General features: G+C 46.4%; 23 non-coding genes across 23 annotated transcripts; all 23 read left to right on the top strand.

Moving 5' to 3' along the window:
• Nucleotides 1–275: 275 nt before the first annotated feature.
• On the top strand, nucleotides 276–347 carry trnae-cuc (transfer RNA glutamic acid (anticodon CUC)). The gene has a single exon. It is a non-coding gene; the product is annotated as a tRNA-Glu (tRNA).
• Nucleotides 348–456: 109 nt separating this feature from the next.
• On the top strand, nucleotides 457–528 carry trnae-cuc (transfer RNA glutamic acid (anticodon CUC)). Its single transcript has one exon. It is a non-coding gene; the product is annotated as a tRNA-Glu (tRNA).
• Nucleotides 529–1,454: 926 nt separating this feature from the next.
• trnae-cuc (transfer RNA glutamic acid (anticodon CUC)) lies at nucleotides 1,455–1,526 on the top strand. The gene has a single exon. It is a non-coding gene; the product is annotated as a tRNA-Glu (tRNA).
• A 1,152-nt stretch (nucleotides 1,527–2,678) lies between these two features.
• Nucleotides 2,679–2,750, top strand: trnae-cuc (transfer RNA glutamic acid (anticodon CUC)). Its single transcript has one exon. It is a non-coding gene; the product is annotated as a tRNA-Glu (tRNA).
• A 1,322-nt stretch (nucleotides 2,751–4,072) lies between these two features.
• trnae-cuc (transfer RNA glutamic acid (anticodon CUC)) lies at nucleotides 4,073–4,144 on the top strand. Its single transcript has one exon. It is a non-coding gene; the product is annotated as a tRNA-Glu (tRNA).
• A 3,395-nt stretch (nucleotides 4,145–7,539) lies between these two features.
• On the top strand, nucleotides 7,540–7,611 carry trnae-cuc (transfer RNA glutamic acid (anticodon CUC)). Its single transcript has one exon. It is a non-coding gene; the product is annotated as a tRNA-Glu (tRNA).
• A 109-nt stretch (nucleotides 7,612–7,720) lies between these two features.
• trnae-cuc (transfer RNA glutamic acid (anticodon CUC)) lies at nucleotides 7,721–7,792 on the top strand. Its single transcript has one exon. It is a non-coding gene; the product is annotated as a tRNA-Glu (tRNA).
• Nucleotides 7,793–8,534: 742 nt separating this feature from the next.
• Nucleotides 8,535–8,606, top strand: trnae-cuc (transfer RNA glutamic acid (anticodon CUC)). The gene has a single exon. It is a non-coding gene; the product is annotated as a tRNA-Glu (tRNA).
• A 1,150-nt stretch (nucleotides 8,607–9,756) lies between these two features.
• On the top strand, nucleotides 9,757–9,828 carry trnae-cuc (transfer RNA glutamic acid (anticodon CUC)). Its single transcript has one exon. It is a non-coding gene; the product is annotated as a tRNA-Glu (tRNA).
• Nucleotides 9,829–11,160: 1,332 nt separating this feature from the next.
• Nucleotides 11,161–11,232, top strand: trnae-cuc (transfer RNA glutamic acid (anticodon CUC)). The gene has a single exon. It is a non-coding gene; the product is annotated as a tRNA-Glu (tRNA).
• A 109-nt stretch (nucleotides 11,233–11,341) lies between these two features.
• trnae-cuc (transfer RNA glutamic acid (anticodon CUC)) lies at nucleotides 11,342–11,413 on the top strand. The gene has a single exon. It is a non-coding gene; the product is annotated as a tRNA-Glu (tRNA).
• A 1,139-nt stretch (nucleotides 11,414–12,552) lies between these two features.
• trnae-cuc (transfer RNA glutamic acid (anticodon CUC)) lies at nucleotides 12,553–12,624 on the top strand. The gene has a single exon. It is a non-coding gene; the product is annotated as a tRNA-Glu (tRNA).
• A 1,151-nt stretch (nucleotides 12,625–13,775) lies between these two features.
• Nucleotides 13,776–13,847, top strand: trnae-cuc (transfer RNA glutamic acid (anticodon CUC)). The gene has a single exon. It is a non-coding gene; the product is annotated as a tRNA-Glu (tRNA).
• Nucleotides 13,848–14,998: 1,151 nt separating this feature from the next.
• trnae-cuc (transfer RNA glutamic acid (anticodon CUC)) lies at nucleotides 14,999–15,070 on the top strand. The gene has a single exon. It is a non-coding gene; the product is annotated as a tRNA-Glu (tRNA).
• A 109-nt stretch (nucleotides 15,071–15,179) lies between these two features.
• On the top strand, nucleotides 15,180–15,251 carry trnae-cuc (transfer RNA glutamic acid (anticodon CUC)). Its single transcript has one exon. It is a non-coding gene; the product is annotated as a tRNA-Glu (tRNA).
• Nucleotides 15,252–15,360: 109 nt separating this feature from the next.
• trnae-cuc (transfer RNA glutamic acid (anticodon CUC)) lies at nucleotides 15,361–15,432 on the top strand. The gene has a single exon. It is a non-coding gene; the product is annotated as a tRNA-Glu (tRNA).
• A 1,139-nt stretch (nucleotides 15,433–16,571) lies between these two features.
• On the top strand, nucleotides 16,572–16,643 carry trnae-cuc (transfer RNA glutamic acid (anticodon CUC)). Its single transcript has one exon. It is a non-coding gene; the product is annotated as a tRNA-Glu (tRNA).
• A 1,150-nt stretch (nucleotides 16,644–17,793) lies between these two features.
• Nucleotides 17,794–17,865, top strand: trnae-cuc (transfer RNA glutamic acid (anticodon CUC)). The gene has a single exon. It is a non-coding gene; the product is annotated as a tRNA-Glu (tRNA).
• Nucleotides 17,866–20,238: 2,373 nt separating this feature from the next.
• trnae-cuc (transfer RNA glutamic acid (anticodon CUC)) lies at nucleotides 20,239–20,310 on the top strand. The gene has a single exon. It is a non-coding gene; the product is annotated as a tRNA-Glu (tRNA).
• Nucleotides 20,311–21,276: 966 nt separating this feature from the next.
• Nucleotides 21,277–21,348, top strand: trnae-cuc (transfer RNA glutamic acid (anticodon CUC)). The gene has a single exon. It is a non-coding gene; the product is annotated as a tRNA-Glu (tRNA).
• Nucleotides 21,349–22,662: 1,314 nt separating this feature from the next.
• On the top strand, nucleotides 22,663–22,734 carry trnae-cuc (transfer RNA glutamic acid (anticodon CUC)). Its single transcript has one exon. It is a non-coding gene; the product is annotated as a tRNA-Glu (tRNA).
• A 1,332-nt stretch (nucleotides 22,735–24,066) lies between these two features.
• On the top strand, nucleotides 24,067–24,138 carry trnae-cuc (transfer RNA glutamic acid (anticodon CUC)). The gene has a single exon. It is a non-coding gene; the product is annotated as a tRNA-Glu (tRNA).
• A 2,191-nt stretch (nucleotides 24,139–26,329) lies between these two features.
• trnae-cuc (transfer RNA glutamic acid (anticodon CUC)) lies at nucleotides 26,330–26,401 on the top strand. Its single transcript has one exon. It is a non-coding gene; the product is annotated as a tRNA-Glu (tRNA).
• The last annotated feature ends 516 nt before the right edge of the window (nucleotides 26,402–26,917 follow it).

The following is a 26,917-nucleotide window of genomic DNA, read 5'->3' as shown; positions in this document are numbered from 1 at the left end:
CAACTTAGTGTATGTAAACTTCTGACCCACTGGATTTGTGATACACTGAATTATAAGTGAAATAATCGGTCTGTAAACAATTGTTGGAAAAATTACTTGTGTCATGCACAAAGTAGATGTCCTAACCGACTGCCAAAACTATAGTTTGTTAACAAGAAATGTGTGGAGGGGTTGACAAACAGGTTTTAATGACTCCAGCCTAAGTGGATGGAAACTTACGACTTCAACTGTATGTGCCAGCTCACACTGGGAACCGATTTTCTCTCTAGTACCCTTCCCTGGTGGTCTAGTGGTTAGGATTCGGCGCTCTCACCGCCGCGGCCCGGGTTCGATTCCCGGTCAGGGAACTACTCTTTTGCTACATGTTTACTTGTGCAACCTGTCACTATGAATATGGAAGGTTATCGCACATATGTACCAGCTCACACTGGGAACCGATTTGCACTCAAGTACCCTTCCCTGGTGGTCTAGTGGTTAGGATTCGGCGCTCTCACCGCCGTGGCCCGGGTTCGATTCCCGGTCAGGGAACTACTCTTTTGCTACATGTTTACTTGTGCAACCTGTCACTATGAATATGGAAGGTTATCGCACATATGTACCAGCTCACACTGGGAACCGATTTGCACTCTAGTACCCTTCCCTGGTGGTCTAGTGGTTAGGATTCGGCGCTCTCACCGCCGCGGCCCGGGTTCGATTCCCGGTAAAGGAAATAGTCTATGCTCCTTGTTTAGTTGTGCATCCTGTCACTATGAATTTAGTAGGTTGTTGCACATATGTACCACTTCAAATTGCAAACTGATTTGCCCTGCAGTGTCCTTCCCAGGTGTTCTAGTGGTGCACCAGACCCTCCTGCAGCAAAGCACCCCCAACATGATGCTGTGCTTCACGGTTGGGATGTGTTCTTTGGCTTGCGAGCCCTTTTCGATATAGGACTCGTTTGCCTGTGGATATAGACCATTTTGTACCTGTTTTTTTCCAGCATCTTCACAAGGTCCTTTGCTGTAGTTCTGGGATGGATTTGCACTTTTCGACCCAAAGTACGTTCATCTCTAGGAGACAGAACGCGTCTCCTTCCTGAGCGGTATGACGCCTGCGTGGTCCCATGGTGTTTATACTTGCGTACTATTGTTTCTACAGATGAGCGAGGTACCTTCAGGCGTTTGGAAATTGCTCCCAAGGATGAACCAGATTTGTGGAGGTCTACATTTTTTTTCTGAGGTCTTGGCTGATTTCCTTTGGTTTTCCCATGGAGTCAAGCAAAGAGGCACTGAGTTTGAAGGTAGGCCTTGAAATACATCTACAGGTACACCTCCAATTGGCCCAGGTTCGATTCCCGGTCAGGGAACTACTCTTTTGCTACATGTTTACTTGTGCAACCTGTCACTATGAATATGGAAGGTTATCGCACATATGTACCAGCTCACACTGGGAACCGATTTGCACTCAAGTACCCTTCCCTGGTGGTCTAGTGGTTAGGATTCGGCGCTCTCACCGCCGTGGCCCGGGTTCGATTCCCGGTCAGGGAACTACTCTTTTGCTACATGTTTACTTGTGCAACCTGTCACTTTGAATATGGAAGGTTATCGCACATATGTACCAGCTCACACTGGGAACCGATTTGCACTCTAGTACCCTTCCCTGGTGGTCTAGTGGTTAGGATTCGGCGCTCTCACCGCCGCGGCCCGGGTTCGATTCCCGGTAAAGGAAATAGTCTATGCTCCTTGTTTAGTTGTGCATCCTGTCACTATGAATTTAGTAGGTTGTTGCACATATGTACCACTTCAAATTGCAAACTGATTTGCCCTGCAGTGTCCTTCCCAGGTGTTCTAGTGGTGCACCAGACCCTCCTGCAGCAAAGCACCCCCAACATGATGCTGTGCTTCACGGTTGGGATGTGTTCTTTGGCTTGCGAGCCCTTTTCGATATAGGACTCGTTTGCCTGTGGATATAGACCATTTTGTACCTGTTTTTTTCCAGCATCTTCACAAGGTCCTTTGCTGTAGTTCTGGGATGGATTTGCACTTTTCGACCCAAAGTACGTTCATCTCTAGGAGACAGAACGCGTCTCCTTCCTGAGCGGTATGACGCCTGCGTGGTCCCATGGTGTTTATACTTGCGTACTATTGTTTCTACAGATGAGCGAGGTACCTTCAGGCGTTTGGAAATTGCTCCCAAGGATGAACCAGATTTGTGGAGGTCTAAATTTATTTTCTGAGGTCTTGGCTGATTTCCTTTGGTTTTCCCATGGAGTCAAGCAAAGAGGCACTGAGTTTGAAGGTAGGCCTTGAAATACATCTACAGGTACACCTCCAATTGACTCAAAGGATGTCAATTAGCCTATCAGAAGCCTCTAAAGCCATGACATCATTTTCGGGAATTTTCCAAACTGTTTAAAGGCACAGCCAACTTAGTGTATGTAAACTTCTGACCCACTGGATTTGTGATACACTGAATTATAAGTGAAATAATCGGTCTGTAAACAATTGTTGGAAAAATTACTTGTGTCATGCACAAAGTAGATGTCCTAACCGACTGCCAAAACTATAGTTTGTTAACAAGAAATGTGTGGAGGGGTTGACAAACAGGTTTTAATGACTCCAGCCTAAGTGGATGGAAACTTACGACTTCAACTGTATGTGCCAGCTCACACTGGGAACCGATTTTCTCTCTAGTACCCTTCCCTGGTGGTCTAGTGGTTAGGATTCGGCGCTCTCACCGCCGCGGCCCGGGTTCGATTCCCGGTCAGGGAACTACTCTTTTGCTACATGTTTACTTGTGCAACCTGTCACTATGAATATGGAAGGTTATCGCACATATGTACCAGCTCACACTGGGAACCGATTTGCATTCTAGTACCATTCCCTGGTGGTCTAGTGGTTAGGATTCGGCGCTCTCACTGCCGCGGCCTGGGTTCGATTCCCGGTCAGGGAAATAGTCTATGCTCCTTGTTTACTTGTGCAACCTGTCACTATGAATTTAGTAGGTTGTTGCACATATGTACCACTTCAAATTGCAAACTGATTTGCCCTTCCCAGGTGTTCTAGTGGTGCACCAGACCCTCCTGCAGCAAAGCACCCCCGACATGATGCTGTGCTTCACGGTTGGGATGTGTTCTTTGGCTTGCGAGCCCTTTTCGATATAGGACTCGTTTGCCTGTGGATATAGACCATTTTGTACCTGTTTCCTCCAGCATCTTCACAAGGTCCTTTGCTGTAGTTCTGGGATGGATTTGCACTTTTCGACCCAAAGTACGTTCATCTCTAGGAGACAGAACGCGTCTCCTTCCTGAGCGGTATGACGCCTGCGTGGTCCCATGGTGTTTATACTTGCGTACTATTGTTTCTACAGATGAGCGAGGTACCTTCAGGCGTTTGGAAATTGCTCCCAAGGATGAACCAGATTTGTGGAGGTCTAAATTTATTTTCTGAGGTCTTGGCTGATTTCCTTTGGTTTTCCCATGGAGTCAAGCAAAGAGGCACTGAGTTTGAAGGTAGGCCTTGAAATACATCTACAGGTACACCTCCAATTGACTCAAAGGATGTCAATTAGCCTATCAGAAGCCTCTAAAGCCATGACATCATTTTCGGGAATTTTCCAAACTGTTTAAAGGCACAGCCAACTTAGTGTATGTAAACTTCTGACCCACTGGATTTGTGATACACTGAATTATAAGTGAAATAATCGGTCTGTAAACAATTGTTGGAAAAATTACTTGTGTCATGCACAAAGTAGATGTCCTAACCGACTGCCAAAACTATAGTTTGTTAACAAGAAATGTGTGGAGGGGTTGACAAACAGGTTTTAATGACTCCAGCCTAAGTGGATGGAAACTTACGACTTCAACTGTATGTGCCAGCTCACACTGGGAACCGATTTTCTCTCTAGTACCCTTCCCTGGTGGTCTAGTGGTTAGGATTCGGCGCTCTCACCGCCGCGGCCCGGGTTAGATTCCCGGTCAGGGAACTACTCTTTTGCTACATGTTTACTTGTGCAACCTGTCACTATGAATATGGAAGGTTATCGCACATATGTACCAGCTCACACTGGGAACCGATTTGCACTCAAGTACCCTTCCCTGGTGGTCTAGTGGTTAGGATTCGGCGCTCTCACCGCCGCGGCCTGGGTTCGATTCCCAGTCAGGGAACTACTCTTTTGCTACATGTTTACTTGTGCAACCTGTCACTATGAATATGGAAGGTTATCGCACATATGTACCAGCTCACACTGGGAACCGATTTGCACTCTAGTACCCTTCCCTGGTGGTCTAGTGGTTAGGATTCGGCGCTCTCACTGCCGCGGCCTGGGTTCGATTCCCGGTCAGGGAAATAGTCTATGCTCCTTGTTTACTTGTGCAACCTGTCACTATGAATTTAGTAGGTTGTTGCACATATGTACCACTTCAAATTGCAAACTGATTTGCCCTGCAGTGTCCTTCCCAGGTGTTCTAGTGGTGCACCAGACCCTCCTGCAGCAAAGCACCATGATGCTGTGCTTCACGGTTGGGATGTGTTCTTTGGCTTGAGAGCCCTTTTCGATATAGGACTCGTTTGCCTGTGGATATAGACCATTTTGTACCTGTTTCCTCCAGCATCTTCACAAGGTCCTTTGCTGTAGTTCTGGGATGGATTTGCACTTTTCGACCCAAAGTACGTTCATCTCTAGGAGACAGAACGCGTCTCCTTCCTGAGCGGTATGACGCCTGCGTGGTCCCATGGTGTTTATACTTGCGTACTATTGTTTCTACAGATGAGCGAGGTACCTTCAGGCGTTTGGAAATTGCTCCCAAGGATGAACCAGATTTGTGGAGGTCTACATTTTTTTCTGAGGTCTTGGCTGATTTCCTTTGGTTTTCCCATGGAGTCAAGCAAAGAGGCACTGAGTTTGAAGGTAGGCCTTGAAATACATCTACAGGTACACCTCCAATTGACTCAAAGGATGTCAATTAGCCTATCAGAAGCCTCTAAAGCCATGACATCATTTTCGGGAATTTTCCAAACTGTTTAAAGGCACAGCCAACTTAGTGTATGTAAACTTCTGACCCACTGGATTTGTGATACACTGAATTATAAGTGAAATAATCGGTCTGTAAACAATTGTTGGAAAAATTACTTGTGTCATGCACAAAGTAGATGTCCTAACCGACTGCCAAAACTATAGTTTGTTAACAAGAAATGTGTGGAGGGGTTGACAAACAGGTTTTAATGACTCCAGCCTAAGTGGATGGAAACTTACGACTTCAACTGTATGTACCAGCTCACACTGGGAACCGATTTTCACTCTAGAACCCTTCCCTGGTGGTCTAGTGGTTAGGATTCGGCGCTCTCACCGCCACGGCCTGGGTTCGATTCCCGGTCAGGGAAATAGTCTATGCTCCTTGTTTACTTGTGCAACCTGTCACTATGAATTTAGTAGGTTGTTGCACATAGGTACCACTTCAAATTGCAAACTGATTTGCCCTGCAGTGTCCTTCCCAGGTGTTCTAGTGGTGCACCAGACCCTCCTGCAGCAAAGCACCATGATGCTGTGCTTCACGGTTGGGATGTGTTCTTTGGCTTGCGAGCCCTTTTCGATATAGGACTCGTTTGCCTGTGGATATAGACCATTTTGTACCTGTTTCCTCCAGCATCTTCACAAGGTCCTTTGCTGTAGTTCTGGGATGGATTTGCACTTTTCGACCCAAAGTACGTTCATCTCTAGGAGACAGAACGCGTCTCCTTCCTGAGCGGTATGACGCCTGCGTGGTCCCATGGTGTTTATACTTGCGTACTATTGTTTCTACAGATGAGCGAGGTACCTTCAGGCGTTTGGAAATTGCTCCCAAGGATGAACCAGATTTGTGGAGGTCTACATTTTTTTTCTGAGGTCTTGGCTGATTTCCTTTGGTTTTCCCATGGAGTCAAGCAAAGAGGCACTGAGTTTGAAGGTAGGCCTTGAAATACATCTACAGGTACACCTCCAATTGACTCAAAGGATGTCAATTAGCCTATCAGAAGCCTCTAAAGCCATGACATCATTTTCGGGAATTTTCCAAACTGTTTAAAGGCACAGCCAACTTAGTGTATGTAAACTTCTGACCCACTGGATTTGTGATACACTGAATTATAAGTGAAATAATCGGTCTGTAAACAATTGTTGGAAAAATTACTTGTGTCATGCACAAAGTAGATGTCCTAACCGACTGCCAAAACTATAGTTTGTTAACAAGAAATGTGTGGAGGGGATGACAAACAGGTTTTAATGACTCCAGCCTAAGTGGATGGAAACTTACGACTTCAACTGTATGTGCCAGCTCACACTGGGAACCGATTTTCTCTCTAGTACCCTTCCCTGGTGGTTTAGTGGTTAGGATTCGGCACTCTCACCGCCGCGGCCCGGGTTAGATTCCCGGTCAGGGAACTTCTCTTTTGCTACATGTTTACTTGTGCAACCTGTCACTATGAATATGGAAGGTTATCGCACATATGTACCAGCTCACACTGGGAACCGATTTGCACTCTAGTACCCTTCCCTGGTGGTCTAGTGGTTAGGATTCGGCGCTCTCACTGCCGCGGCCTGGGTTCGATTCCCGGTCAGGGAAATAGTCTATGCTCCTTGTTTACTTGTGCAACCTGTCACTATGAATTTAGTAGGTTGTTGCACATATGTACCACTTCAAATTGCAAACTGATTTGCCCTGCAGTGTCCTTCCCAGGTGTTCTAGTGGTGCACCAGACCCTCCTGCAGCAAAGCACCCCCAACATGATGCTGTGCTTCACGGTTGGGATGTGTTCTTTGGCTTGCGAGCCCTTTTCGATATAGGACTCGTGGATATAGACCATTTTGTACCTGTTTCCTCCAGCATCTTCACAAGGTCCTTTGCTGTAGTTCTGGGATGGATTTGCACTTTTCGACCCAAAGTACGTTCATCTCTAGGAGACAGAACGCGTCTCCTTCCTGAGCGGTATGACGCCTGCGTGGTCCCATGGTGTTTATACTTGCGTACTATTGTTTCTACAGATGAGCGAGGTACCTTCAGGCGTTTGGAAATTGCTCCCAAGGATGAACCAGATTTGTGGAGGTCTACATTTTTTTTCTGAGGTCTTGGCTGATTTCCTTTGGTTTTCCCATGGAGTCAAGCAAAGAGGCACTGAGTTTGAAGGTAGGCCTTGAAATACATCTACAGGTACACCTCCAATTGACTCAAAGGATGTCAATTAGCCTATCAGAAGCCTCTAAAGCCATGACATCATTTTCGGGAATTTTCCAAACTGTTTAAAGGCACAGCCAACTTAGTGTATGTAAACTTCTGACCCACTGGATTTGTGATACACTGAATTATAAGTGAAATAATCGGTCTGTAAACAATTGTTGGAAAAATTACTTGTGTCATGCACAAAGTAGATGTCCTAACCGACTGCCAAAACTATAGTTTGTTAACAAGAAATGTGTGGAGGGGTTGACAAACAGGTTTTAATGACTCCAGCCTAAGTGGATGGAAACTTACGACTTCAACTGTATGTACCAGCTCACACTGGGAACCGATTTTCACTCTAGTACCCTTCCCTGGTGGTCTAGTGGTTAGGATTCGGCGCTCTCACCGCCGCGGCCCGGGTTCGATTCCCGGTCAGGGAACTACTCTTTTGCTACATGTTTACTTGTGCAACCTGTCACTATGAATATAGAAGGTTATCGCACATATGTACCAGCTCACACTGGGAACCGATTTGCACTCTAGTACCCTTCCCTGGTGGTCTAGTGGTTAGGATTCGGCGCTCTCACCGCCGCGGCCCGGGTTCGATTCCCGGTCAGGGAACTGCTCTATTGCTACATGTTTACTTGTGCAACCTGTCACTATGAATATGGAAGGTTATCGCACATATGTACCAGCTCACACTGGGAACCGATTTGCACTCAAGTACCCTTCCCTGGTGGTCTAGTGGTTAGGATTCGGCGCTCTCACCACCGCGGCCCGGGTTCGATTCCCGGTCAGGGAACTACTCTTTTGCTACATGTTTACTTGTGCAACCTGTCACTATGAATATGGAAGGTTATCGCACATATGTACCAGCTCACACTGGGAACCGATTTGCACTCAAGTACCCTTCCCTGGTGGTCTAGTGATTAGGATTCAGCGCTCTCACCGCCGCGGCCCGGGTTCGATTCCCGGTCAGGGAAGTACTCTTTTGCTACATGTTTACTTGTGCAACAATTAGCCTATCAGAAGCCTCTAAAGCCATGACATCATTTTCGGGAATTTTCCAAACTGTTTAAAGGCACAGCCAACTTAGTGTATGTAAACTTCTGACCCACTGGATTTGTGATACACTGAATTATAAGTGAAATAATCGGTCTGTAAACAATTGTTGGAAAAATTACTTGTGTCATGCACAAAGTAGATGTCCTAACCGACTGCCAAAACTATAGTTTGTTAACAAGAAATGTGTGGAGGGGTTGACAAACAGGTTTTAATGACTCCAGCCTAAGTGGATGGAAACTTACGACTTCAACTGTATGTGCCAGCTCACACTGGGAACCGATTTTCTCTCTAGTACCCTTCCCTGGTGGTCTAGTGGTTAGGATTCGGTGCTCTCACCGCCGCGGCCCGGGTTCGATTCCCGGTCAGGGAACTACTCTTTTGCTACATGTTTACTTGTGCAACCTGTCACTATGAATATGGAAGGTTATCGCACATATGTACCAGCTCACACTGGGAACCGATTTGCACTCTAGTACCCTTCCCTGGTGGTCTAGTGGTTAGGATTCGGCGCTCTCACTGCCGCGGCCTGGGTTCGATTCCCGGTCAGGGAAATAGTCTATGCTCCTTGTTTATATGTGCAACCTGTCACTATGAATTTAGTAGGTTGTTGCACATATGTACCACTTCAAATTGCAAACTGATTTGCCCTGCAGTGTCCTTCCCAGGTGTTCTAGTGGTGCACCAGACCCTCCTGCAGCAAAGCACCCCCAACATGATGCTGTGCTTCACGGTTGGGATGTGTTCTTTGGCTTGCGAGCCCTTTTCGATATAGGACTCGTTCGCCTGTGGATATAGACCATTTTGTACCTGTTTCCTCCAGCATCTTCACAAGGTCCTTTGCTGTAGTTCTGGGATGGATTTGCACTTTTCGACCCAAAGTACGTTCATCTCTAGGAGACAGAACGCGTCTCCTTCCTGAGCGGTATGACGCCTGCGTGGTCCCATGGTGTTTATACTTGCGTACTATTGTTTCTACAGATGAGCGAGGTACCTTCAGGCGTTTGGAAATTGCTCCCAAGGATGAACCAGATTTGTGGAGGTCTACATTTTTTTCTGAGGTCTTGGCTGATTTCCTTTGGTTTTCCCATGGAGTCAAGCAAAGAGGCACTGAGTTTGAAGGTAGGCCTTGAAATACATCTACAGGTACACCTCCAATTGACTCAAAGGATGTCAATTAGCCTATCAGAAGCCTCTAAAGCCATGACATCATTTTCGGGAATTTTCCAAACTGTTTAAAGGCACAGCCAACTTAGTGTATGTAAACTTCTGACCCACTGGATTTGTGATACACTGAATTATAAGTGAAATAATCGGTCTGTAAACAATTGTTGGAAAAATTACTTGTGTCATGCACAAAGTAGATGTCCTAACCGACTGCCAAAACTATAGTTTGTTAACAAGAAATGTGTGGAGGGGTTGACAAACAGGTTTTAATGACTCCAGCCTAAGTGGATGGAAACTTACGACTTCAACTGTATGTGCCAGCTCACACTGGGAACCGATTTTCTCTCTAGTACCCTTCCCTGGTGGTCTAGTGGTTAGGATTCGGCGCTCTCACCGCCGCGGCCCGGGTTCGATTCCCGGTCAGGGAACTATTCTTTTGCTACATGTTTACTTGTGCAACCTGTCACTATGAATATGGAAGGTTATCGCACATATGTACCAGCTCACACTGGGAACCGATTTGCACTCTAGTACCCTTCCCTGGTGGTCTAGTGGTTAGGATTCGGTGCTCTCACTGCCGCGGCCTGGGTTCGATTCCCGGTCAGGGAAATAGTCTATGCTCCTTGTATACTTGTGCAACCTGTCACTATGAATTTAGTAGGTTGTTGCACATATGTACCACTTCAAATTGCAAACTGATTTGCCCTGCAGTGTCCTTCCCAGGTGTTCTAGTGGTACACCAGACCCTCCTGCAGCAAAGCACCCCCAACATGATGCTGTGCTTCACGGTTGGGATGTGTTCTTTGGCTTGCGAGCCCTTTTCGATATAGGACTCGTTTGCCTGTGGATATAGACCATTTTGTACCTGTTTCCTCCAGCATCTTCACAAGGTCCTTTGCTGTAGTTCTGGGATGGATTTGCACTTTTCGACCCAAAGTACGTTCATCTCTAGGAGACAGAACGCGTCTCCTTCCTGAGCGGTATGACGCCTGCGTGGTCCCATGGTGTTTATACTTGCGTACTATTGTTTCTACAGATGAGCGAGGTACCTTCAGGCGTTTGGAAATTGCTCCCAAGGATGAACCAGATTTGTGGAGGTCTACATTTTTTTTCTGAGGTCTTGGCTGATTTCCTTTGGTTTTCCCATGGAGTCAAGCAAAGAGGCACTGAGTTTGAAGGTAGGCCTTGAAATACATCTACAGGTACACCTCCAATTGACTCAAAGGATGTCAATTAGCCTATCAGAAGCCTCTAAAGCCATGACATCATTTTCGGGAATTTTCCAAACTGTTTAAAGGCACAGCCAACTTAGTGTATGTAAACTTCTGACCCACTGGATTTGTGATACACTGAATTATAAGTGAAATAATCGGTCTGTAAACAATTGTTGGAAAAATTACTTATGTCATGCACAAAGTAGATGTCCTAACCGACTGCCAAAACTATAGTTTGTTAACAAGAAATGTGTGGAGGGGTTGACAAACAGGTTTTAATGACTCCAGCCTAAGTGGATGGAAACTTACGACTTCAACTGTATGTGCCAGCTCACACTGGGAACCGATTTTCTCTCTAGTACCCTTCCCTGGTGATCTAGTGGTTAGGATTCGGCGCTCTCACCGCCGCGGCCCGGGTTCGATTCCCGGTCAGGGAACTACTCTTTTGCTACATGTTTACTTGTGCAACCTGTCACTATGAATATGGAAGGTTATCGCACATATGTACCAGCTCACACTGGGAACCGATTTGCACTCAAGTACCCTTCCCTGGTGGTCTAGTGGTTAGGATTCGGCGCTCTCACCGCCGCGGCCCGGGTTCGATTCCCGGTCAGGGAACTACTCTTTTGCTACATGTTTACTTGTGCAACCTGTCACTATGAATATGGAAGGTTATCGCACATATGTACCAGCTCACACTGGGAACCGATTTGCACTCAAGTACCCTTCCCTGGTGGTCTAGTGGTTAGGATTCGGCGCTCTCACCGCCGCGGCCCGGGTTCGATTCCCGGTCAGGGAACTACTCTTTTGCTACATGTTTACTTGTGCAACCTGTCACTATGAATATGGAAGGTTATCGCACATATGTACCAGCTCACACTGGGAACCGATTTGCACTCTAGTACCCTTCCCTGGTGGTCTAGTGGTTAGGATTCGGCGCTCTCACTGCCGCGGCCTGGGTTCGATTCCCGGTCAGGGAAATAGTCTATGCTCCTTGTTTACTTGTGCAACCTGTCACTATGAATTTAGTAGGTTGTTGCACATATGTACCACTTCAAATTGCAAACTGATTTGCCCTCCAGGTGTTCTAGTGGTGCACCAGACCCTCCTGCAGCAAAGCACCCCCAACATGATGCTGTGCTTCACGGTTGGGATGTGTTCTTTGGCTTGCGAGCCCTTTTCGATATAGGACTCGTTTGCCTGTGGATATAGACCATTTTGTACCTGTTTCCTCCAGCATCTTCACAAGGTCCTTTGCTGTAGTTCTGGGATGGATTTGCACTTTTCGACCCAAAGTACGTTCATCTCTAGGAGACAGAACGCGTCTCCTTCCTGAGCGGTATGACGCCTGCGTGGTCCCATGGTGTTTATACTTGCGTACTATTGTTTCTACAGATGAGCGAGGTACCTTCAGGCGTTTGGAAATTGCTCCCAAGGATGAACCAGATTTGTGGAGGTCTACATTTTTTTTCTGAGGTCTTGGCTGATTTCCTTTGGTTTTCCCATGGAGTCAAGCAAAGAGGCACTGAGTTTGAAGGTAGGCCTTGAAATACATCTACAGGTACACCTCCAATTGACTCAAAGGATGTCAATTAGCCTATCAGAAGCCTCTAAAGCCATGACATCATTTTCGGGAATTTTCCAAACTGTTTAAAGGCACAGCCAACTTAGTGTATGTAAACTTCTGACCCACTGGATTTGTGATACACTGAATTATAAGTGAAATAATCGGTCTGTAAACAATTGTTGGAAAAATTACTTGTGTCATGCACAAAGTAGATGTCCTAACCGACTGCCAAAACTATAGTTTGTTAACAAGAAATGTGTGGAGGGGTTGACAAACAGGTTTTAATGACTCCAGCCTAAGTGGATGGAAACTTACGACTTCAACTGTATGTGCCAGCTCACACTGGGAACCGATTTTCTCTCTAGTACCCTTCCCTGGTGGTCTAGTGGTTAGGATTCGGCGCTCTCACCGCCGCGGCCCGGGTTCGATTCCCGGTCAGGGAACTACTCTTTTGCTACATGTTTACTTGTGCAACCTGTCACTATGAATATGGAAGGTTATCGCACATATGTACCAGCTCACACTGGGAACCGATTTGCACTCTAGTACCCTTCCCTGGTGGTCTAGTGGTTAGGATTCGGCGCTCTCACTGCCGCGGCCTGGGTTCGATTCCCGGTCAGGGAAATAGTCTATGCTCCTTGTTTACTTGTGCAACCTGTCACTATGAATTTAGTAGGTTGTTGCACATATGTACCACTTCAAATTGCAAACTGATTTGCCCTGCAGTGTCCTTCCCAGGTGTTCTAGTGGCGCACCAGACCCTCCTGCAACAAAGCACCCCCAACATGATGCTGTGCTTCACGGTTGGGATGTGTTCTTTGGCTTGCGAGCCCTTTTCGATATAGGACTCGTTTGCCTGTGGATATAGACCATTTTGTACCTGTTTCCTCCAGCATCTTCACAAGGTCCTTTGCTGTAGTTCTGGGATGGATTTGCACTTTTCGACCCAAAGTACGTTCATCTCTAGGAGACAGAACGCGTCTCCTTCCTGAGCGGTATGACGCCTGCGTGGTCCCATGGTGTTTATACTTGCGTACTATTGTTTCTACAGATGAGCGAGGTACCTTCAGGCGTTTGGAAATTGCTCCCAAGGATGAACCAGATTTGTGGAGGTCTACATTTTTTTTCTGAGGTCTTGGCTGATTTCCTTTGGTTTTCCCATGGAGTCAAGCAAAGAGGCACTGAGTTTGAAGGTAGGCCTTGAAATACATCTACAGGTACACCTCCAATTGACTCAAAGGATGTCAATTAGCCTATCAGAAGCCTCTAAAGCCATGACATCATTTTCGGGAATTTTCCAAACTGTTTAAAGGCACAGCCAACTTAGTGTATGTAAACTTCTGACCCACTGGATTTGTGATACACTGAATTATAAGTGAAATAATCGGTCTGTAAACAATTGTTGGAAAAATTACTTGTGTCATGCACAAAGTAGATGTCCTAACCGACTGCCAAAACTATAGTTTGTTAACAAGAAATGTGTGGAGGGGTTGACAAACAGGTTTTAATGACTCCAGCCTAAGTGGATGGAAACTTACGACTTCAACTGTATGTGCCAGCTCACACTGGGAACCGATTTTCTCTCTAGTACCCTTCCCTGGTGGTCTAGTGGTTAGGATTCGGCGCTCTCACCGCCGCGGCCCGGGTTCGATTCCCGGTCAGGGAACTACTCTTTTGCTACATGTTTACTTGTGCAACCTGTCACTATGAATATGGAAGGTTATCGCACATATGTACCAGCTCACACTGGGAACCGATTTGCACTCTAGTACCCTTCCCTGGTGGTCTAGTGGTTAGGATTTGGCGCTCTCACTGCCGCGGCCTGGGTTCGATTCCCGGTCAGGGAAATAGTCTATGCTCCTTGTTTACTTGTGCAACCTGTCACTATGAATTTAGTAGGTTGTTGCACATATGTACCACTTCAAATTGCAAACTGATTTGCCCTGCAGTGTCCTTCCCAGGTGTTCTAGTGGTACACCAGACCCTCCTGCAGCAAAGCACCCCCAACATGATGCTGTGCTTCACGGTTGGGATGTGTTCTTTGGCTTGCGAGCCCTTTTCGATATAGGACTCGTTTGCCTGTGGATATAGACCATTTTGTACCTGTTTCCTCCAGCATCTTCACAAGGTCCTTTGCTGTAGTTCTGGGATGGATTTGCACTTTTCGACCCAAAGTACGTTCATCTCTAGGAGACAGAACGCGTCTCCTTCCTGAGCGGTATGACGCCTGCGTGGTCCCATGGTGTTTATACTTGCGTACTATTGTTTCTACAGATGAGCGAGGTACCTTCAGGCGTTTGGAAATTGCTCCCAAGGATGAACCAGATTTGTGGAGGTCTACATTTTTTTTCTGAGGTCTTGGCTGATTTCCTTTGGTTTTCCCATGGAGTCAAGCAAAGAGGCACTGAGTTTGAAGGTAGGCCTTGAAATACATCTACAGGTACACCTCCAATTGACTCAAAGGATGTCAATTAGCCTATCAGAAGCCTCTAAAGCCATGACATCATTTTCGGGAATTTTCCAAACTGTTTAAAGGCACAGCCAACTTAGTGTATGTAAACTTCTGACCCACTGGATTTGTGATACACTGAATTATAAGTGAAATAATCGGTCTGTAAACAATTGTTGGAAAAATTACTTATGTCATGCACAAAGTAGATGTCCTAACCGACTGCCAAAACTATAGTTTGTTAACAAGAAATGTGTGGAGGGGTTGACAAACAGGTTTTAATGACTCCAGCCTAAGTGGATGGAAACTTACGACTTCAACTGTATGTGCCAGCTCACACTGGGAACCGATTTTCTCTCTAGTACCCTTCCCTGGTGATCTAGTGGTTAGGATTCGGCGCTCTCACCGCCGCGGCCCGGGTTCGATTCCCGGTCAGGGAACTACTCTTTTGCTACATGTTTACTTGTGCAACCTGTCACTATGAATATGGAAGGTTATCGCACATATGTACCAGCTCACACTGGGAACCGATTTGCACTCAAGTACCCTTCCCTGGTGGTCTAGTGGTTAGGATTCGGCGCTCTCACCGCCGCGGCCCGGGTTCGATTCCCGGTCAGGGAACTACTCTTTTGCTACATGTTTACTTGTGCAACCTGTCACTATGAATATGGAAGGTTATCGCACATATGTACCAGCTCACACTGGGAACCGATTTGCACTCAAGTACCCTTCCCTGGTGGTCTAGTGGTTAGGATTCGGCGCTCTCACCGCCGCGGCCCGGGTTCGATTCCCGGTCAGGGAACTACTCTTTTGCTACATGTTTACTTGTGCAACCTGTCACTATGAATATGGAAGGTTATCGCACATATGTACCAGCTCACACTGGGAACCGATTTGCACTCTAGTACCCTTCCCTGGTGGTCTAGTGGTTAGGATTCGGCGCTCTCACTGCCGCGGCCTGGGTTCGATTCCCGGTCAGGGAAATAGTCTATGCTCCTTGTTTACTTGTGCAACCTGTCACTATGAATTTAGTAGGTTGTTGCACATATGTACCACTTCAAATTGCAAACTGATTTGCCCTCCAGGTGTTCTAGTGGTGCACCAGACCCTCCTGCAGCAAAGCACCCCCAACATGATGCTGTGCTTCACGGTTGGGATGTGTTCTTTGGCTTGCGAGCCCTTTTCGATATAGGACTCGTTTGCCTGTGGATATAGACCATTTTGTACCTGTTTCCTCCAGCATCTTCACAAGGTCCTTTGCTGTAGTTCTGGGATGGATTTGCACTTTTCGACCCAAAGTACGTTCATCTCTAGGAGACAGAACGCGTCTCCTTCCTGAGCGGTATGACGCCTGCGTGGTCCCATGGTGTTTATACTTGCGTACTATTGTTTCTACAGATGAGCGAGGTACCTTCAGGCGTTTGGAAATTGCTCCCAAGGATGAACCAGATTTGTGGAGGTCTACATTTTTTTTCTGAGGTCTTGGCTGATTTCCTTTGGTTTTCCCATGGAGTCAAGCAAAGAGGCACTGAGTTTGAAGGTAGGCCTTGAAATACATCTACAGGTACACCTCCAATTGACTCAAAGGATGTCAATTAGCCTATCAGAAGCCTCTAAAGCCATGACATCATTTTCGGGAATTTTCCAAACTGTTTAAAGGCACAGCCAACTTAGTGTATGTAAACTTCTGACCCACTGGATTTGTGATACACTGAATTATAAGTGAAATAATCGGTCTGTAAACAATTGTTGGAAAAATTACTTGTGTCATGCACAAAGTAGATGTCCTAACCGACTGCCAAAACTATAGTTTGTTAACAAGAAATGTGTGGAGGGGTTGACAAACAGGTTTTAATGACTCCAGCCTAAGTGGATGGAAACTTACGACTTCAACTGTATGTGCCAGCTCACACTGGGAACCGATTTTCTCTCTAGTACCCTTCCCTGGTGGTCTAGTGGTTAGGATTCGGCGCTCTCACCGCCGCGGCCCGGGTTCGATTCCCGGTCAGGGAACTACTCTTTTGCTACATGTTTACTTGTGCAACCTGTCACTATGAATATGAAGGTTATCGCACATATGTACCAGCTCACACTGGGAACCGATTTGCACTCTAGTACCCTTCCCTGGTGGTCTAGTGGTTAGGATTCGGCGCTCTCACTGCCGTGGCCTGGGTTCGATTCCCGGTCAGGGAAATAGTCTATGCTCCTTGTTTACTTGTGCAACCTGTCACTATGAATTTAGTAGGTTGTTGCACATATGTACCACTTCAAATTGCAAACTGATTTGCCCTGCAGTGTCCTTCCCAGGTGTTCTAGTGGTGCACCAGACCCTCCTGCAGCAAAGCACCCCCGACATGATGCTGTGCTTCACGGTTGGGATGTGTTCTTTGGCTTGCGAGCCCTTTTCGATATAGGACTCGTTTGCCTGTGGATATAGACCATTTTGTACCTGTTTCCTCCAGTATCTTCACAAGGTCCTTTGCTGTAGTTCTGGGATGGATTTGCACTTTTCGACCCAAAGTACGTTCATCTCTAGGAGACAGAACGCGTCTCCTTCCTGAGCGGTATGACGCCTGCGTGGTCCCATGGTGTTTATACTTGCGTACTATTGTTTCTACAGATGAGCGAGGTACCTTCAGGCGTTTGGAAATTGCTCCCAAGGATGAACCAGATTTGTGGAGGTCTACATTTTTTTTCTGAGGTCTTGGCTGATTTCCTTTGGTTTTCCCATGGAGTCAAGCAAAGAGGCACTGAGTTTGAAGGTAGGCCTTGAAATACATCTACAGGTACACCTCCAATTGACTCAAAGGATGTCAATTAGCCTATCAGAAGCCTCTAAAGCCATGACATCATTTTCGGGAATTTTCCAAACTGTTTAAAGGCACAGCCAACTTAGTGTATGTAAACTTCTGACCCACTGGATTTGTGATACACTGAATTATAAGTGAAATAATCGGTCTGTAAACAATTGTTGGAAAAATTACTTGTGTCATGCACAAAGTAGATGTCCTAACCGACTGCCAAAACTATAGTTTGTTAACAAGAAATGTGTGGAGGGGTTGACAAACAGGTTTTAATGACTCCAGCCTAAGTGGATGGAAACTTACGACTTCAACTGTATGTGCCAGCTCACACTGGGAACCGATTTTCTCTCTAGTACCCTTCCCTGGTGGTCTAGTGGTTAGGATTCGGCGCTCTCACCGCCGCGGCCCGGGTTCGATTCCCGGTCAGGGAACTACTCTTTTGCTACATGTTTACTTGTGCAACCTGTCACTATGAATATGAAGGTTATCGCACATATGTACCAGCTCACACTGGGAACCGATTTGCACTCTAGTACCCTTCCCTGGTGGTCTAGTGGTTAGGATTCGGCGCTCTCACTGCCGTGGCCTGGGTTCGATTCCCGGTCAGGGAAATAGTCTATGCTCCTTGTTTACTTGTGCAACCTGTCACTATGAATTTAGTAGGTTGTTGCACATATGTACCACTTCAAATTGCAAACTGATTTGCCCTGCAGTGTCCTTCCCAGGTGTTCTAGTGGTGCACCAGACCCTCCTGCAGCAAAGCACCCCCGACATGATGCTGTGCTTCACGGTTGGGATGTGTTCTTTGGCTTGCGAGCCCTTTTCGATATAGGACTCGTTTGCCTGTGGATATAGACCATTTTGTACCTGTTTCCTCCAGTATCTTCACAAGGTCCTTTGCTGTAGTTCTGGGATGGATTTGCACTTTTCGACCCAAAGTACGTTCATCTCTAGGAGACAGAACGCGTCTCCTTCCTGAGCGGTATGACGCCTGCGTGGTCCCATGGTGTTTATACTTGCGTACTATTGTTTCTACAGATGAGCGAGGTACCTTCAGGCGTTTGGAAATTGCTCCCAAGGATGAACCAGATTTGTGGAGGTCTACATTTTTTTTCTGAGGTCTTGGCTGATTTCCTTTGGTTTTCCCATGGAGTCAAGCAAAGAGGCACTGAGTTTGAAGGTAGGCCTTGAAATACATCTACAGGTACACCTCCAATTGACTCAAAGGATGTCAATTAGCCTATCAGAAGCCTCTAAAGCCATGACATCATTTTCGGGAATTTTCCAAACTGTTTAAAGGCACAGCCAACTTAGTGTATGTAAACTTCTGACCCACTGGATTTGTGATACACTGAATTATAAGTGAAATAATCGGTCTGTAAACAATTGTTGGAAAAATTACTTGTGTCATGCACAAAGTAGATGTCCTAACCGACTGCCAAAACTATAGTTTGTTAACAAGAAATGTGTGGAGGGGTTGACAAACAGGTTTTAATGACTCCAGCCTAAGTGGATGGAAACTTACGACTTCAACTGTATGTGCCAGCTCACACTGGGAACCGATTTTCTCTCTAGTACCCTTCCCTGGTGGTCTAGTGGTTAGGATTCGGCGCTCTCACCGCCGCGGCCTGGGTTCGATTCCCGGTCAGGGAACTACTCTTTTGCTACATGTTTACTTGTGCAACCTGTCACTATGAATATGGAAGGTTATCGCACATATGTACCAGCTCACACTGGGAACCGATTTGCACTCTAGTACCATTCCCTGGTGGTCTAGTGGTTAGGATTCGGCGCTCTCACTGCCGCGGCCTGGGTTCGATTCCCGGTCAGGGAAATAGTCTATGCTCCTTGTTTACTTGTGCAACCTGTCACTATGAATTTAGTAGGTTGTTGCACATATGTACCACTTCAAATTGCAAACTGATTTGCCCTGCAGTGTCCTTCCCAGGTGTTCTAGTGGTGCACCAGACCCTCCTGCAGCAAAGCACCCCCGACATGATGCTGTGCTTCACGGTTGGGATGTGTTCTTTGGCTTGCGAGCCCTTTTCGATATAGGACTCGTTTGCCTGTGGATATAGACCATTTTGTACCTGTTTCCTCCAGCATCTTCACAAGGTCCTTTGCTGTAGTTCTGGGATGGATTTGCACTTTTCGACCCAAAGTACGTTCATCTCTAGGAGACAGAACGCGTCTCCTTCCTGAGCGGTATGACGCCTGCGTGGTCCCATGGTGTTTATACTTGCGTACTATTGTTTCTACAGATGAGCGAGGTACCTTCAGGCGTTTGGAAATTGCTCCCAAGGATGAACCAGATTTGTGGAGGTCTAAATTTATTTTCTGAGGTCTTGGCTGATTTCCTTTGGTTTTCCCATGGAGTCAAGCAAAGAGGCACTGAGTTTGAAGGTAGGCCTTGAAATACATCTACAGGTACACCTCCAATTGACTCAAAGGATGTCAATTAGCCTATCAGAAGCCTCTAAAGCCATGACATCATTTTCGGGAATTTTCCAAACTGTTTAAAGGCACAGCCAACTTAGTGTATGTAAACTTCTGACCCACTGGATTTGTGATACACTGAATTATAAGTGAAATAATCGGTCTGTAAACAATTGTTGGAAAAATTACTTGTGTCATGCACAAAGTAGATGTCCTAACCGACTGCCAAAACTATAGTTTGTTAACAAGAAATGTGTGGAGGGGTTGACAAACAGGTTTTAATGACTCCAGCCTAAGTGGATGGAAACTTACGACTTCAACTGTATGTGCCAGCTCACACTGGGAACCGATTTTCTCTCTAGTACCCTTCCCTGGTGGTCTAGTGGTTAGGATTCGGCGCTCTCACCGCCGCGGCCCGGGTTCGATTCCCGGTCAGGGAACTACTCTTTTGCTACATGTTTACTTGTGCAACCTGTCACTATGAATTTAGTAGGTTGTTGCACATATGTACCACTTCAAATTGCAAACTGATTTGCAGTGTCCTTCCCAGGTGTTCTAGTGGTGCACCAGACCCTCCTGCAGCAAAGCACCCCCGACATGATGCTGTGCTTCACGGTTGGGATGTGTTCTTTGGCTTGCGAGCCCTTTTCGATATAGGACTCGTTTGCCTGTGGATATAGACCATTTTGTACCTGTTTCCTCCAGCATCTTCACAAGGTCCTTTGCTGTAGTTCTGGGATGGATTTGCACTTTTCGACCCAAAGTACGTTCATCTCTAGGAGACAGAACGCGTCTCCTTCCTGAGCGGTATGACGCCTGCGTGGTCCCATGGTGTTTATACTTGCGTACTATTGTTTCTACAGATGAGCGAGGTACCTTCAGGCGTTTGGAAATTGCTCCCAAGGATGAACCAGATTTGTGGAGGTCTACATTTTTTTTCTGAGGTCTTGGCTGATTTCCTTTGGTTTTCCCATGGAGTCAAGCAAAGAGGCACTGAGTTTGAAGGTAGGCCTTGAAATACATCTACAGGTACACCTCCAATTGACTCAAAGGATGTCAATTAGCCTATCAGAAGCCTCTAAAGCCATGACATCATTTTCGGGAATTTTCCAAACTGTTTAAAGGCACAGCCAACTTAGTGTATGTAAACTTCTGACCCACTGGATTTGTGATACACTGAATTATAAGTGAAATAATCGGTCTGTAAACAATTGTTGGAAAAATTACTTGTGTCATGCACAAAGTAGATGTCCTAACCGACTGCCAAAACTATAGTTTGTTAACAAGAAATGTGTGGAGGGGTTGACAAACAGGTTTTAATGACTCCAGCCTAAGTGGATGGAAACTTACGACTTCAACTGTATGTGCCAGCTCACACTGGGAACCGATTTTCTCTCTAGTACCCTTCCCTGGTGGTCTAGTGGTTAGGATTCGGCGCTCTCACCGCCGCGGCCCGGGTTCGATTCCCGGTCAGGGAACTACTCTTTTGCTACATGTTTACTTGTGCAACCTGTCACTATGAATATGGAAGGTTATCGCACATATGTACCAGCTCACACTGGGAACCGATTTGCATTCTAGTACCATTCCCTGGTGGTCTAGTGGTTAGGATTCGGCGCTCTCACTGCCGCGGCCTGGGTTCGATTCCCGGTCAGGGAAATAGTCTATGCTCCTTGTTTACTTGTGCAACCTGTCACTATGAATTTAGTAGGTTGTTGCACATATGTACCACTTCAAATTGCAAACTGATTTGCCCTTCCCAGGTGTTCTAGTGGTGCACCAGACCCTCCTGCAGCAAAGCACCCCCGACATGATGCTGTGCTTCACGGTTGGGATGTGTTCTTTGGCTTGCGAGCCCTTTTCGATATAGGACTCGTTTGCCTGTGGATATAGACCATTTTGTACCTGTTTCCTCCAGCATCTTCACAAGGTCCTTTGCTGTAGTTCTGGGATGGATTTGCACTTTTCGACCCAAAGTACGTTCATCTCTAGGAGACAGAACGCGTCTCCTTCCTGAGCGGTATGACGCCTGCGTGGTCCCATGGTGTTTATACTTGCGTACTATTGTTTCTACAGATGAGCGAGGTACCTTCAGGCGTTTGGAAATTGCTCCCAAGGATGAACCAGATTTGTGGAGGTCTAAATTTATTTTCTGAGGTCTTGGCTGATTTCCTTTGGTTTTCCCATGCAAAGAGGCACTGAGTTTGAAGGTAGGCCTTGAAATACATCTACAGGTACACCTCCAATTGACTCAAAGGATGTCAATTAGCCTATCAGAAGCCTCTAAAGCCATGACATCATTTTCGGGAATTTTCCAAACTGTTTAAAGGCACAGCCAACTTAGTGTATGTAAACTTCTGACCCACTGGATTTGTGATACACTGAATTATAAGTGAAATAATCGGTCTGTAAACAATTGTTGGAAAAATTACTTGTGTCATGCACAAAGTAGATGTCCTAACCGACTGCCAAAACTATAGTTTGTTAACAAGAAATGTGTGGAGGGGTTGACAAACAGGTTTTAATGACTCCAGCCTAAGTGGATGGAAACTTACGACTTCAACTGTATGTGCCAGCTCACACTGGGAACCGATTTTCTCTCTAGTACCCTTCCCTGGTGGTCTAGTGGTTAGGATTCGGCGCTCTCACCGCCGCGGCCCGGGTTAGATTCCCGGTCAGGGAACTACTCTTTTGCTACATGTTTACTTGTGCAACCTGTCACTATGAATATGGAAGGTTATCGCACATATGTACCAGCTCACACTGGGAACCGATTTGCACTCAAGTACCCTTCCCTGGTGGTCTAGTGGTTAGGATTCGGCGCTCTCACCGCCGCGGCCTGGGTTCGATTCCCAGTCAGGGAACTACTCTTTTGCTACATGTTTACTTGTGCAACCTGTCACTATGAATATGGAAGGTTATCGCACATATGTACCAGCTCACACTGGGAACCGATTTGCACTCTAGTACCCTTCCCTGGTGGTCTAGTGGTTAGGATTTGGCGCTCTCACTGCCGCGGCCTGGGTTCGATTCCCGGTCAGGGAAATAGTCTATGCTCCTTGTTTACTTGTGCAACCTGTCACTATGAATTTAGTAGGTTGTTGCACATATGTACCACTTCAAATTGCAAACTGATTTGCCCTGCAGTGTCCTTCCCAGGTGTTCTAGTGGTGCACCAGACCCTCCTGCAGCAAAGCACCCCCGACATGATGCTGTGCTTCACGGTTGGGATGTGTTCTTTGGCTTGCGAGCCCTTTTCGATATAGGACTCGTTTGCCTGTGGATATAGACCATTTTGTACCTGTTTCCTCCAGCATCTTCACAAGGTCCTTTGCTGTAGTTCTGGGATGGATTTGCACTTTTCGACCCAAAGTACGTTCATCTCTAGGAGACAGAACGCGTCTCCTTCCTGAGCGGTATGACGCCTGCGTGGTCCCATGGTGTTTATACTTGCGTACTATTGTTTCTACAGATGAGCGAGGTACCTTCAGGCGTTTGGAAATTGCTCCCAAGGATGAACCAGATTTGTGGAGGTCTAAATTTATTTTCTGAGGTCTTGGCTGATTTCCTTTGGTTTTCCCATGGAGTCAAGCAAAGAGGCACTGAGTTTGAAGGTAGGCCTTGAAATACATCTACAGGTACACCTCCAATTGACTCAAAGGATGTCAATTAGCCTATCAGAAGCCTCTAAAGCCATGACATCATTTTCGGGAATTTTCCAAACTGTTTAAAGGCACAGCCAACTTAGTGTATGTAAACTTCTGACCCACTGGATTTGTGATACACTGAATTATAAGTGAAATAATCGGTCTGTAAACAATTGTTGGAAAAATTACTTGTGTCATGCACAAAGTAGATGTCCTAACCGACTGCCAAAACTATAGTTTGTTAACAAGAAATGTGTGGAGGGGTTGACAAACAGGTTTTAATGACTCCAGCCTAAGTGGATGGAAACTTACGACTTCAACTGTATGTGCCAGCTCACACTGGGAACCGATTTTCTCTCTAGTACCCTTCCCTGGTGGTCTAGTGGTTAGGATTCGGCGCTCTCACCGCCGCTGCCCGGGTTAGATTCCCGGTCAGGGAACTACTCTTTTGCTACATGTTTACTTGTGCAACCTGTCACTATGAATATGGAAGGTTATCGCACATATGTACCAGCTCACACTGGGAACCGATTTGCACTCAAGTACCCTTCCCTGGTGGTCTAGTGGTTAGGATTCGGCGCTCTCACCGCCGTGGCCCGGGTTCGATTCCCGGTCAGGGAACTACTCTTTTGCTACATGTTTACTTGTGCAACCTGTCACTATGAATATGGAAGGTTATCGCACATATGTACCAGCTCACACTGGGAACCGATTTGCACTCTAGTACCCTTCCCTGGTGGTCTAGTGGTTAGGATTCGGCGCTCTCACCGCCGCGGCCCGGGTTCGATTCCCGGTAAAGGAAATAGTCTATGCTCCTTGTTTAGTTGTGCATCCTGTCACTATGAATTTAGTAGGTTGTTGCACATATGTACCACTTCAAATTGCAAACTGATTTGCCCTGCAGTGTCCTTCCCAGGTGTTCTAGTGGTGCACCAGACCCTCCTGCAGCAAAGCACCCCCGACATGATGCTGTGCTTCACGGTTGGGATGTGTTCTTTGGCTTGCGAGCCCTTTTCGATATAGGACTCGTTTGCCTGTGGATATAGACCATTTTGTACCTGTTTCCTCCAGCATCTTCACAAGGTCCTTTGCTGTAGTTCTGGGATGGATTTGCACTTTTCGACCCAAAGTACGTTCATCTCTAGGAGACAGAACGCGTCTCCTTCCTGAGCGGTATGACGCCTGCGTGGTCCCATGGTGTTTATACTTGCGTACTATTGTTTCTACAGATGAGCGAGGTACCTTCAGGCGTTTGGAAATTGCTCCCAAGGATGAACCAGATTTGTGGAGGTCTACATTTTTTTTCTGAGGTCTTGGCTGATTTCCTTTGGTTTTCCCATGGAGTCAAGCAAAGAGGCACTGAGTTTGAAGGTAGGCCTTGAAATACATCTACAGGTACACCTCCAATTGACTCAAAGGATGTCAATTAGCCTATCAGAAGCCTCTAAAGCCATGACATCATTTTCGGGAATTTTCCAAACTGTTTAAAGGCACAGCCAACTTAGTGTATGTAAACTTCTGACCCACTGGATTTGTGATACACTGAATTATAAGTGAAATAATCGGTCTGTAAACAATTGTTGGAAAAATTACTTGTGTCATGCACAAAGTAGATGTCCTAACCGACTGCCAAAACTATAGTTTGTTAACAAGAAATGTGTGGAGGGGTTGACAAACAGGTTTTAATGACTCCAGCCTAAGTGGATGGAAACTTACGACTTCAACTGTATGTGCCAGCTCACACTGGGAACCGATTTTCTCTCTAGTACCCTTCCCTGGTGGTCTAGTGGTTAGGATTCGGCGCTCTCACTGCCGCGGCCTGGGTTCGATTCCCGGTCAGGGAAATAGTCTATGCTCCTTGTTTACTTGTGCAACCTGTCACTATGAATTTAGTAGGTTGTTGCACATATACCACTTCAAATTGCAAACTGATTTGCCCTGCAGTGTCCTTCCCAGGTGTTCTAGTGGTGCACCAGACCCTCCTGCAGCAAAGCACCCCCGACATGATGCTGTGCTTCACGGTTGGGATGTGTTCTTTGGCTTGCGAGCCCTTTTCGATATAGGACTCGTTTGCCTGTGGATATAGACCATTTTGTACCTGTTTCCTCCAGCATCTTCACAAGGTCCTTTGCTGTAGTTCTGGGATGGATTTGCACTTTTCGACCCAAAGTACGTTCATCTCTAGGAGACAGAACGCGTCTCCTTCCTGAGCGGTATGACGCCTGCGTGGTCCCATGGTGTTTATACTTGCGTACTATTGTTTCTACAGATGAGCGAGGTACCTTCAGGCGTTTGGAAATTGCTCCCAAGGATGAACCAGATTTGTGGAGGTCTAAATTTATTTTCTGAGGTCTTGGCTGATTTCCTTTGGTTTTCCCATGGAGTCAAGCAAAGAGGCACTGAGTTTGAAGGTAGGCCTTGAAATACATCTACAGGTACACCTCCAATTGACTCAAAGGATGTCAATTAGCCTATCAGAAGCCTCTAAAGCCATGACATCATTTTCGGGAATTTTCCAAACTGTTTAAAGGCACAGCCAACTTAGTGTATGTAAACTTCTGACCCACTGGATTTGTGATACACTGAATTATAAGTGAAATAATCGGTCTGTAAACAATTGTTGGAAAAATTACTTGTGTCATGCACAAAGTAGATGTCCTAACCGACTGCCAAAACTATAGTTTGTTAACAAGAAATGTGTGGAGGGGTTGACAAACAGGTTTTAATGACTCCAGCCTAAGTGGATGGAAACGTACGACTTCAACTGTATGTGCCAGCTCACACTGGGAACCGATTTTCTCTCTAGTACCCTTCCCTGGTGGTCTAGTGGTTAGGATTCGGCGCTCTCACCGCCGCGGCCCGGGTTCGATTCCCGGTCAGGGAACTACTCTTTTGCTACATGTTTACTTGTGCAACCTGTCACTATGAATATGGAAGGTTATCGCACATATGTACCAGCTCACACTGGGAACCGATTTGCACTCAAGTACCCTTCCCTGGTGGTCTAGTGGTTAGGATTCTGCGCTCTCACCGCCGCGGCCCGGGTTCGATTCCCGGTCAGGGAACTACTCTTTTGCTACATGTTTACTTGTGCAACCTGTCACTATGAATATGGAAGGTTATCGCACATATGTACCAGCTCACACTGGGAACCGATTTGCACTCTAGTACCCTTCCCTGGTGGTCTAGTGGTTAGGATTTGGCGCTCTCACTGCCGCGGCCTGGGTTCGATTCCCGGTCAGGGAAATAGTCTATGCTCCTTGTTTACTTGTGCAACCTGTCACTATGAATTTAGTAGGTTGTTGCACATATGTACCACTTCAAATTGCAAACTGATTTGCCCTGCAGTGTCCTTCCCAGGTGTTCTAGTGGTGCACCAGACCCTCCTGCAGCAAAGCAC

This window comes from Oncorhynchus mykiss, chromosome 10 (assembly GCF_057628025.1).
Source record: "Oncorhynchus mykiss isolate SJ-2025 chromosome 10, ASM5762802v1, whole genome shotgun sequence".
Taxonomy (NCBI): Eukaryota; Metazoa; Chordata; class Actinopteri; order Salmoniformes; family Salmonidae; genus Oncorhynchus; species Oncorhynchus mykiss.
Note: the sequence above shows the minus strand (reverse complement) of the source record. Positions and strands in the feature narration are given on the sequence as shown.